Source organism: Juglans regia, unplaced genomic scaffold (assembly GCF_001411555.2).
Source record: "Juglans regia cultivar Chandler unplaced genomic scaffold, Walnut 2.0 Scaffold_648, whole genome shotgun sequence".
Lineage (NCBI taxonomy): Eukaryota > Viridiplantae > Streptophyta > Magnoliopsida > Fagales > Juglandaceae > Juglans > Juglans regia.
In genome coordinates, this window is record NW_023361338.1 from 83,802 (window position 1) to 96,873 (window position 13,072).

Genomic DNA, 13,072 nt, shown 5'->3' on the forward strand with positions numbered 1-13,072 from the left:
TTCTAACTGAGCTACCATTACCAATTCTCCAAATTAAACCCCATTGCAATAAGTCTCTAGCAGATAAGATGCTCCTCCATATGAATGAAGGAGCAATGCCTAGTTTTTTCTTCAAGAATTTTGAGTTATGAAAGTATTTTATTTGCAAAACCTTAGAAACTAGGGAATTAGGATATTGGAGAATCCTCCAACCTTGTTTTGCAAGCAATGCAAGGTTAAAGCATTCATAGTTACGGAATCCTAATCCCCCTCTCCATTTTGACGTTCCCATTTGAGACCAACTTAACCAACTTATCTTTCTCTCTTGATTGGTTTAACCCCACTAGTAACCTGCTAGTAGTCTGTTAAGTTGTTGCAGCAAAACCTTTAGGAAATTTAAAGACTCTCATTGCATAAGTAGGTATGGCTTGTAGAACTGATTTGATCAAAACTTCCCTTCCTGCCTGTAATAAAAATTTTAGCTGCCAATTACTCAGTTTAGCTCTAACTTTGTCTAAGATTTCTCTAAAATCTTGAGTCCTTGATTTACCTATCAGATTAGGTAGACCAAGATATTTTTCACTTGAATTTGTATTCCTGACTCCTGCTACACAACTAATGTTGTCTTTGGTTGAGCTTGTTGAAAAATATGGAAGATTTTTCCTTATTCAATCTTTGGCCAGATGCTGATTCATAGAGGCTTAAGAGATGAAGTAGCCTGGTCACTAGAATAATCAAAACTTCCCTTCCTGCCTGTGATAAAAATTTTAGCTGCCAATTACTCAGTTTAGCTCTAACTTTGTCTAAGATTTCTCTAAAACCTTGATTCCTTAATTTACCTATCGGATTAGGTAGACCAAGATATTTTTCACTTAAATTTGTATTCCTGACTCCTGCTACACAACTGATGCTGTCTTTGGTCGAGCATGTTGAAAAATATGGAAGATTTTTCCTTATTCAATCCCTGGCCAGATGCTGATTCATAGAGGCTTAAGAGATGAAGTAGCCTGGTCCATTCCAGTGATGATGCCTTGCAAAAAAGTATACTATCATCTGCAAAAAATAGATGATTTAAGTGAAGTTGATCCCTTGCTAATGGAAGACCTATTATCTGGCCTTCACTGCTGCTTTGTTAAGCATCTGACTTAGTGCTTCTGAGCATAGAATGAATAAGCATGGTGACAAAGGGTTACCTTGTCTAATGCCTTGAGATGGAATGATGCTAGGTTGTGATATTCCATTGATTAGAATAGAATATGAAACTGAAGTTACACATTTCATAATAAGATATGTCCATCTCCTGTGAAAACCCATTTTCTTCATCACCCTTTCAATAAAAGTTCATTCTAGCCTATCATAGGCCTTGCTCATATCAATCTTAAGGGCCATATAACCTTGTTTTCCTTTCATTTTACATTGCACAGTGTGCAAGGCTTCAAAAGCTACTATTACATTGTCTGCTATTAGCCTCCCTTGAACAAAACCACTTTGTGTTGGAGAAATTATGTAAGGCAATATCTTCTTCAATCTATTGGGTAGGACTTTTGCCATGACTTTATATAAAACGTTATACAAGCTGATGGGTCGAAATTGTGTAACATTTTTGGGATTTTTTGTTTTTGGAATTAAGACTATGAAAGTCTCATTAATGACTTTGTCCCATCTGTTTGTGTTTAGTGCGAGTGTGATAGTTTCACAAAGATCTTTACCTGTTGATTCTCAATTCTGTTGATAAAAACTAGCTGAAAAGCCATCTGGTCCTGGTGAAGTCATGGGATTTATGTGATGCAATGCTTCCTGAACTTCTGTCATCTCAAAGTCTTTAATTAAGTTGAGATTCATCTCATCTGAAATCATGAGGAATGGATGCCAAACATTTTTGTTGACCCGAGGGCTGAGAAGTTGTGTATAGAAGAGAGAAGAAATCCTGAAATGTCTTATTGATGCCTTCTGGAGAAGCATGTGAAATGCCTACCTCATCAGTGATCTTGTTTATGGCATTGTTTTTCCTCCTTTGAGTAGCACAGTTGTGAAAATATCTTGTGTTTCTATCTCCTTCTGTTAGCCATTTTGTTTTTATCTTTGTTTCCATTGGACTTCATCTTACTTCAATCTCAGATTTACTTGTTGCTGGAGCTGTTTTATTTCTTCCTGGGTACCACCTGTATTCATCTCTTTCATTTGTTTAATGTGGCACATAAGGCTTTCAATGTCTTCATTTTTGTTCCTCTCTTGATTTATGTTCCAATCTATCAAACACTCTTTGTATCCTTTGAGCTTATGGGTTAGTGATGTCATGGATCAGTCAACTGTATCATTTTCTTTCCATGCCTCTTTAATTTGATCCTTGCATGAATTGTCAAGCCCCCAATTGAGCTCATATCTAAACATTTTGTTTTCTATTAACAGATGGTGTCTGAGTGTTCAACTGTGTTAACAAAGAACTGTGATCAGAGGAACATGTTGCTAATGTTGAGACTGGAATTGTTGGAACATCCTTATGTAGGTAGTGTTAGCCAAAACCCTGTCAAGCCTTTCTTTTGTAAAGTCAAAACCTTCTCTATTATTTGACCACGTATATTTAGTATCAGTATAACCCATGTCATTCAAGTCAGTATCCCGCATAACTTGTCTGAAGGCTTCCATTTGAGATAAAGGTCTTTTTGTTCCTCTATACTTTTCATGTTGATAGAGAAGTTCATTGAAATCCCCCATGCACAACTATGGTCCATTATGCTTCGGTTGTAACATTCTCAAAAGTTACCGACTCTCTTTTCTCTAGGCAGTAATTGGATCTCCATAAAATCCTGTGAGTGTCCAACTCTTTCCCCCACTGAGAAGGTAAAACTTCGACACAGATATGAGAGCATGTGTAATTTTTCACTTCAATGTCAAGATTAGACTTAAACATCATTGCAAATCCCCCTCTAGTACCTCTACTATCTACAACAAAACTTTTATCAAATCGTAATTTATTCCTTATGATCTCAATCCTCTCTCTTGTGCTTTTAGTTTCAATGAGAAAGAGAATTTGTGGGTACTTTTGCTTCACCATAAATTGAAACTCATTAACTGGTCAAGGGTTCCCAAGCCCTCTACAGTTCCATGACATGCATTTCATTGCTATATGTGGGGCTGCACAGCATCCTCCACTTCATTTTCTTGATTTATGCTCTTTTCAAGATTGAGCCCCTCTTTAGCCTTATTTGAAATTCTTTGCTGGTCTCCATTCATCTCTTTGTTATAATCTCTCTTCCTTGTGCTGAAATCAGCTTGGTCGGATTCTCCACAATCCATCTCCTAAAATCTTGACAGTTTAATAGCTCTATCTCTTCTTTTCCAACCCAATGTCTTGGATGGTATGACCACCTTTTCCACAAAGTTATTACTGGTTTTGTTTTCATTATCTGAAGTAAGGGTTGCCTTTTGATAATCTTCCTCGTGAGGGAGCTACCTATGTATATCATCAGTATCTTTTTGATCTATCAACCCCATCTGTACAATTTGTTTCCCCTTGTTTGTTGGTTCAGTAACTTGGGACAGGTTCTCTGGTTGTTGTTGAGGAGAGAATTGAAAAGGATCATCCTTAGTGTGTACATGAGTCATCTGCTTAGACATAGGAGTCCTGCTACTTTGTCCCTCTATATTACCTTGTTGATCTTTTGTAATTTTGTTCCCCTTTCCCCCTTCTCTTTTGTCACCAGTAGCCATTAAATTAAAAGATGTAGCTCTCAACCACTGGCCATATTGAGATGTAACAGTTCCCCTGTTTATCAATCTTTTTTTTTTTCCACTAAACAACCCTTATGAACATGATGATTTGCACCACACTAAAAACAAAATAAAGGGAGCCTCTCATATTTGAAATCAATCCAGTTTTGTTTACCATCAACTCAAATTAGTTTCCCTCTTGGAAGAGGTTGAGTTATGTCCATGTTCACCCTAATTCAAAGGTATTTTCCCCACCCTACCTCTTCCTCATCCACATCCACAGCTAAATTCTCACCTATTGAAGATCCAATTATTTCCCCCCTTCTGTTGTCATAGCTGCAAGAGGCAAACCATATAATTGAATTCAAAATGGTTCATGCGTAAATGGAGCTTCACTAGGAGAGTTGATGCTTTCGAATGGTTGTATGCAGATTAAGTGCTTATCAAAGGACCAATGCCTGCCCTTTAATACCCGTTTTATGTCCACAGATTTCGGAAATTCCACTAGGTATCTATGGTGTTCCACTTCATGAAAAACTATACTCCCTTCAAGATTCCAAATCTTAGTCATAGTTGTTTTAAAAGTTTCTTTGTTGAGGTTCTTTTCCATTAAGATGAATAACAGAAGGCATCTGTGTGCTTTCATGTCTGCATGTTTGGTCTCTTCTTCAGTAAAGGATACCTCTTCTCTCTCAGTCTTTGTTAGGTTAAAGTTTGCCCACAAGCTTGACAATTCTTCTGCCATGTTTACTAAACAATTACCTGATCTTCTCTATTAGTCTCTTTTCAAGGACATTGTTTTCAGGATACTTAACAAAGAGATAACATTTTTATGGCTTCGATGTCCTCTCTACTACTGTCTATGATCCCTGCTATTTTCACGTGGGTTTGAAGGGATGTGTTCTTGTACCTATTATCCAACTAGTCTTTTTTTTTTTCTTTTTTCTAAATCTATTATCCAACTAGTCATGCATAAAAAAATTGATAATCTTTTTATTCTGTTTACAATATTATTGCAAAGCTTAATAAATTTACTTGCATTCTTCGATTAATAATTTTAATAAATTTGATATTGAAAATGAAGGCTACATAATAAAAATAGGAAGTATTTCAAACATTTAATATTCCTAATTGTCTATATAATAGGTGTTAATTAAATTAATCTTTCTAATGTTTGCGCTCGATCGTAGCCGTTTCTTACAATTATTTGCACATCCGTGTCCTATAAGACAACCTTATTAATGGATCTTCTCATAATCTCACTTATATTCTCCATTGCTTTAGGATGGGGCGGGACCAGGAATTTTTTGTCAAGGGGCCAATCGATATAAATATAAAAGCATATAAGTTTGTGTAGTCTCCCTTTAAATTAGTACACATGCATTATTAAAAATCTATTTAAAGATTTGAAGTAAAAAATCAATATTCTAATCGCTCAAAATCGATTAAATAATAAAAAAGCCAACACTGTTCTACAAATCCGTCATAAAAGCATAAATAAATGATAAAAGCTAAGAAAACAAAGAATAAACTTTATTGTTGAATTTAAGACTGAATGTTGTCGGGCCTCCATGATACAGATAGGAATAGCCATGGGATATATGGTGTCTTTACTCCTAATTGTTAACTCGATGGTAGCATAGGTGTAAACAAAACCCAATCAACATAAATTAGCTGCTAGTAGAAGACTTGAATGGGAAAGTGTCAACAAATAGGAAAAATTAGGTTTTAAATATACCGAATAGCTTATTAAAAAAGGCCAAGAACTTTCTTGCCTATTATGATATGTGAAAAAATAAATAAATCAATATATGGGAGAATGTGAGATTTTTCTAATGACCAAAAAATAGTTGCAAGTATGAAAAAATTATTGAAAAGTTAATAGAAACTTAGAGAACTAAGTGCTAAGTTGGGTTTTTTTTAATTCTTGGGGTGTCAAATTGTCTTTATATTGAGGACATCTAAACAAAAAGTATGTATTAAAGAAGGGATTTAAAAAATTTTGGTGCATCATACCCAAAACGTACAAGTTCCACCCGGCCTGCTTTAGGGTATTGAATGGTGCGCAATAAAGAAATCCTCCTATACTAGGGTTTGAATTTGAAAAAAAAAAAAAAAAGAATTGATTTTTTTATGAGAAATGATATTTACAATTTTAGGATGTGCAACTATCTTTTGAAAAAAGTGAAAAAATTTGAGACCCATGAAAAACAACTATCTTGTAGACCCTAATTTTTTTCAAATAGTATACTTGAGCTCACTGACCCTAATATTATAGCTAGCATTACCCTTATATATATATAATTGCTTTCATTATGTTTTGTTTATTAAAAATATATTAATATAACTATTTTAAAAAATTAAGCTTATCCATTGTCAAAACAAGGTTTGCTCCTAAAAATAAACCGCAGTTCATTTTCTTCAATTAATAACGGCCCATTGCATATTTAAATAGTAGAAATAGCACGTAAGATGAAGATTAATTGAGAGTTCGTTTGGATAATGAGATGAGATGACATAAGATAAGATAGTTTTATATGAGTTGAATAAAATATTGTTAGAATATTATTTTTTAATTTTATTATTTTTTTGAGATTTGAAAAAGTTGAATTATTTATTATATTTTGTGTTAGAATTTGAGAAAATTGTAATGATGAGATGAGATGAGATGAAATGAGATGGGTTGAGAGTGTTTCTGTATCCAAACGATGCCTGAATTATTATTGCTTGGGTGTATTAGAATTCTTACTTTTCTTTCTCATTTAGGATTTTTTTTGTGGGAAATAGTTATAAAATAGTTATATATTATATTTATTATTATTAATATTTTAGGATTTATTTTGAAATTTATAAATTAGTTTCAAAAAGAGAAACTAGGAAGAGTTTATAAGTTATGACTCTTGGTTAGGGTTGTAAAAAAAATCAAAAACTGGTTGAACCGGATAATTTATAAGCGGTCCAATGTGATACTGGTTCTTAAGAACTGAAACTGATCCTAAACTGGTTCGGTACCATTTTCATATTTTTAAAACTGGTTTAAACCGAACCAGACCGATATATATTTATAATTATTTATATTATACTTAAATCTTTTATAATATATTGTATGCTAAATTGCTAGTTAATATGATATGAAATTGTAATCTTATTCTTCAAGTCTATTAATCTTATAACATAAAATTAAAATTAATCTTATATTTTTTAATATAACATTTGATATAACATATAAATTTTAATCGTATAATATAAAATTAATATAACATAAAATCCTAATCTTAAATATAAGTATTAATATAAACTTATTTTTGATATATATATATATATAATACATTTTCAGCCTAATAAATTATAACATATATTCTTTTTATAAATACTGTTTTACACATTTGATCATATATAATCATATAAAAAGTCTAGAACTTATATAGACTATAGTTAAACTCAATACTATACTCGTATGTGTTAATTACTAAAAAATAATGTACTTATACTATAATATAAATAGACTAATAATTTAGTATATGTAACCATTATATTATTACTAACATAGATAATCCATAAAACTAGAAAAACTAGACTGGACAAAAATCAGAAAACCAAAAATTTAGGTTTTAGTAGTAAATCAATCTGGTATCGGTTCTTATATTTTCAAAATCTATGTATACTGATTCGTTTCTAAAAAATGTACAAAATCGAACCGAACCTTACCTGTTAAACTCCTACACTCGAGGGAGGAGATTTGCACTGGGAAAAGCAACGGTTAGAGGGAGGGAGAGAATTACATGGGGCAATCAGATCAAGGTGGGAAGCATTTCTTGACTCAGCCTTCTTTGCCCTAGTTATGGGGAGGGGGGGGTGGAATTCACACCTTTTAAAGTTCAGGAAGAATGTCGCTCTCAATTAAGAAATATGAAATTAGCTGATGAACTAGGACATGGTTTCAGACTGGGTTTGCCATGTGAGAGGGGGGGGAGGGTGTGAACCGGTCTAGGAATAGTGTTTTCCTTTTAGTAAAGGAGTGCCCATAGTGAGTACCCCTTCCTCCTTTCATTGGCTAGGGTTATGAAGTGGCTTAATAACTACTTCATGAGCCTTGATGGCTGGCATGGGGGTTACACTTAGAGATGCTATTTATATAGCTTCTCTGTAACACCCCGTATTTTAGTATATTTTTACTGAAGAAATTATTTTTATGGATTCAAAAATTTATTCTCTTGTTTTAATATTCGATAGATTTTTAGTGGGTTTATTTTTATTATTTTAATTTGGTGAAAATTCTTTTGATGTGCTTTCTTAATATTTAATTATTGTTATGCATTTAAATTGCTTTTCATATTAAATTAACTTATTGTTGGGTTTAATTATTTATTTTCATTTTAATCACTGCGTTTGAATTATTTTATTTAACTTGCTGTTTTAAAATCGTTTCTGTTGGATCATTTTTGTGACCCAGGATGTGAGGATTGGACCTCATTTCTTTCCCTACATTTTCTCTTTCCTCTTTTCTTTTTCTTCTTTTCTTCTCTTCCTTTCTTTCTTTTTTCTTTCTCCCCTGGCTTCTCTCGCGCACGACGCTCTCTCCCTTCTCTCCCGCGCGTCGATCACCTCTTCCCCAGCCTGCCGCCGGTGATCGACATCGCCCCTCCCTTCAGCTCCCCCACCGGCCGGCGACCCCACCCCTCCATTTCCAGCCCGTCTCGCGCTGCCGTTAGCCACCACGAACTACTCCAAGCAGTGGCGTTCTTTGTGCTCGTGCGCTGCCGTCGCGCCACAACTGGCCACCATTTCTTCACCACTTCATTCTCGACCTCCTAGCAACCCATTGGACCCAACCCCACCTCCGATCCATCACCGGTGAAGCACAACCAACTCCATTTCCGATTTGGATGTTTTTGGCCTTCAACCACCCATTACGTCGCCACCCACGGCCAACCACCACCACCACTAGCTTCACTGACATCCCTAGGCCCTACCCTATCAATCTTGGGTCTTCGTTTGCACCCATTCAAAAGTGGGTCTTTGAGACCCACGGCCACAGTGCATTTGGCACTGTTCCGTAGCTGCATTGTCACTTCTTGCACCTCCGTGATCCTCCAGAAATTGCTATATAGCAATGTAAGTATTTCTCCAAAGAACTTTCATGATTTAAATGTATTTTTGCACTAACTCATTTCACTGTGATCTAATTGGTTTTGCCCGACGGAGTCCGAGGAGTACGGGGGTCGGATGGATTAGTGGAGGAAGTTTGTCTGTGTGTTTTGGGCTGTGCTGAATTGTTGGTTGGGATTTGTGTGGTACATGTACATTGCATAATTGCACGCATGATCATGTTTGTAAAGGAAACTGGGTTTTCATGTATTGCATTCATGTTCATGTGTTTATTGAAAACTGAGTTTTCATGCGAAAGGATTTTTGGGTGCGTATGTATCACGACCCCAAGCCGAGATGGGGTATTATCTCGGTGGAGCTCCTCTGGTCACTCAGGAGCGGAATATACTGAGTGATGTCCCCTGGATTGTCGCCGGGCGACAATGTGATCGGACGAGATGGTCTAGTGCCGACTTCGTGGTCCTTCTGCTGGCGAGGACTAGAGGATGTCTGGCCACGTACTCGCTGGGCGCGGAACTGGGCATCGCTTGTTGCGTTGTGTGGATGCTTGGCCATGAACGCGCTGGGCGCGAAACTGAGCATCGCTACGAAGCCAGGACGTGGGGATGGTCCCTAGGGGAGATCATGGTGCATATGGTAATAATGGATTAATAGACTATTTCTGGGAAAATAGTGTGTGTTGGATTTTTGTGTAAACTATTTTCTGGGAAAATGTTTTACGGATATTTTGGGCCAAATTGGATTTTGGCGTGTGTTGGAAAATGTTCATTTTCGGGGAAAATGATGCTTTGAGAATAATGCATATTCATCATATGCATGCATGTTGGTCGCATTAATGCATTTTTATTCCTAAAGGTTGTTTGGGTTATACTTACCTCTGGTACCATTTTGTGGTAACGCAGATTTTGATACAGATGAGGAGGATGAGGGCGAGCTTGAGGAGACGGCTTTGCCCGAGAAGTGATCTGGGATCACTTGCTTATTTATTTTATTTTACTGTATTGTATATTTATTTTGGATGACTGTATAACTTTTTAAACCTTTTACTGATATTTAAATTGTGTTTAAATTCTGGTACTTAGTTGACTTAATTTATCCGCTGCGTTGTTATTGTACATTATTGCATGTACACACATATGGTACTAACGTTGGGATGCGTGACCGTGTTGTCATCATCCTGACGTCTCGATTCCTATGTTTCCTTACATGGGGGTCGGAGGAGCCACATTCTCCCCCGTTTGGGTGAGGTACATACTAGTTATGAGCAATGCTAAGCAACCTCTCATCCTCCACATACTATATTTTTTTAAAATTTTAAAATTTTTTAAAATTTTTTAAAAATTTTTTTTAATTTATTTTTTTAAACTAATTCAATTTTTCTATCCATTATTCATATATTAAATATTTTATAAAATAAAAAAATAATAAAAATTAAAAAAAATGTGGTATGTGGAGGTAGTGTGAATAGTAGGAGGTTGTGTAGATTTTTTGACTAATTATAGCACAAAAGTGAAAATCTCTCTCAAGTATGGTTCTCTCTAGTTTTAGCACTTAAGCTCTAGACTATATGAGTGCTGCTCTAGTCTTACCATGTAACACATTTCACTATCGAAAGAATGATTTCGGATGAACAACACTCATGGAGAAGTCTGTGAAACAACCACATCTTTTTTATGATTTTTCGCTTGTGGTAAACTCTTTCGCTGTACTCTAATCTAGTTTTTCTAACGCCGACTAGACATACAAACGCACACATGCTCACAGCCTGGATATAAGTTTAGAGGGGCAAAATATTTTTAGGATAGAATAAATAGTTGAATTGAAGCCTATTAGGAACACCATCAAGAAGTGAAATTTTTTCTTCAAGCGGCCTTGGGGGCCAGCCCCCCTCCTCTCTTCGGTTGTGTGTGTGTGTGTATATAACAACTAACAAGAATCCATTAAACATGTGCCAAATATAGATTAAATTAAAAAATGAACATTTTTTTATTCATTTAAAAAAATATGTATTTGTCAAATGGAACGAGGAGCATCACTCTTTTTCAAATAATTAATCTATAAATTTGTTCGTTATCAGGGAATTCCAGAAGATGGCTTTATTAGATGTAATTGACGTTTTAATAGAGCAAAGGAATGAAAACTTGGACAAATGGATTTTTTAATGAATTTATTTTTTAAATAAAAATTCCATTTGAGGCCAAACGGGTAGCTTAATTTTCCCCTACTAGAAATATCGAATTCTTGGTTAATGACTAGTCTATCTACTCACAAACTGTAAATGATGGGAACTCATTTAGAAGAAGAAATATTTAGTTATTTCAAACATGTTCTCTTTACTTGCATTTCTTCATGTGATTCCTAAGCCCTTAAAAGACCATGCACATGCTAAGTTTCACAATTATTCTTTAGCAGCAATAGAGTCTACTCAATCTGATCTTGCCTGCCAACTCCAAAGTATATGCGCAGTTATTTCACATTCCCATTGACAATAGCACTTGATGCGGTGATTAGGGGTTATTTATACCAATCACTAGGAGGCTGCCTCCCATTATTTTTAACAGTAGACTCAAATGTAGCTAATGTAGCAAATTATATTCCGCTTCAAAAAAAATTTCTAGCCCTCTTCCATTGAATCATCGATCCTCCATTCAACATTTGAAAGCATATTTCAACACCTTTTTCCTCCCATTTCAACGTCTCATTCTCATCGGTCTTCTCCCTTTTTGTCACCGTGATCGGGTTTCACCGGTCTCTCTTGGCTGTACCACCTTTGGGTTTGCAAGTCTCTTTCTCTCCTATTATATTCTCAATCCGCTGGGACACCCAACATCCTCAAGTTTCTCCATTGAAAGAAATAATAAAAATGTTATGGCCTCAATGCCAAAACTATTACTCTGTTGTTATATTTATATATATCTTGAATTGATAAGATTACATGAGTTTTGAAATACAAAAATACAAGAAATGCGGAAGGAAGATAAGAAGGATGAAACAAAATACAATAGATAAGATCAAGTGCCAACAGAGATGATTAGTGCAGAATTTGAATTTGGTGATGAAGAATCAGGTTCAGAGATCTTTATGGAAGTGGATTTAATCTTCTGGTTAACATCCCCCCGCAAGCTAAAGGGGGGTAGGCACACCTGCAGCTTGTTCCTGAGCTCACAAGATCGAACTGTACTTAAACCTTTGGTGAATACATCAACTATTTGATCTTGGGAGCAAGTAAACTGGAGAGCAATATCTTTATTAACAACTTTCTCACAGATGAAGTGAAAATCCACTTCGATGTGCTTGGTTCAAGCATGAAATACCGGATTGGAGGCTAAGGCCAAGGCACCGATGTTATCACACCAAATAGTGGGACGAGTAGAGAGAGGTATACACAAGTCTTTGAGAAGCATTCAAACCCAATATATTTCTATCGTGGTGATGGCTAAGGCACGATATTTAGCTTCAGTACTGGATTGTGCCACAACATTTTGTTTCTTAGCAGTCCAAGACACCAAACAAGAACCAAGAAATACACCATAACAAATAGTAGACATGCGATCATCAGGATTTCCAGCCCAATCGGAATCACAGTAAGCTTGAAGAGTGAGTGAACCTTTCGGATACCATAGACCACGATCAATGGTCCCTTTGAGATAGCGAAGAACCCGCTTAGTTGCAGACTAGTGAGAGGAACTTGGGCAATGCATATGTTGGCAAAGCTGGTTGTCAGAGAAGGCAATGTCAGGACGAGTCAAAGTGCAATATTGTAAACCACCTACAGTTTGTCGATACTCAGTAATTTGGGCTGGTGTTAGAGGTTCTCCATCATTAGCAAAAAGTTTAAGACCCGAAGAACATGGAGAAGGATAAGATTTAGCCCCAATCATCTTAGTGCGATGTAGAATATCTCCAATATATTTGGACTGCCTAAGATGAAGACTAGTAGAATCCCGATGAGCTTGAATACCAAGAAAAAAATTTAAGGAACCCAGGTCCTTCATTCTGAATTCAGTTTGCAGCTTGCCAATGAGAAAGAAGATGAGAGACTAATGTGTGCCTGTCACAAGTATGTCATCAATATAGATAAGAAAGAACAAATGAATATTGTCCTGATGATAAACAAATAGCAAAGAGTCCACTGGTGAAGAGGTAAATCCAAACTCAAGGAGAGATTGAGAGAGTCTCAAAAACCAAGCCCTTGGAGCTTGTTTAAGGCCATACAAAGACTATACCACAATCTTGCTCAAATCCTTTGGACACTAATCTGGCCTTAAGTCGA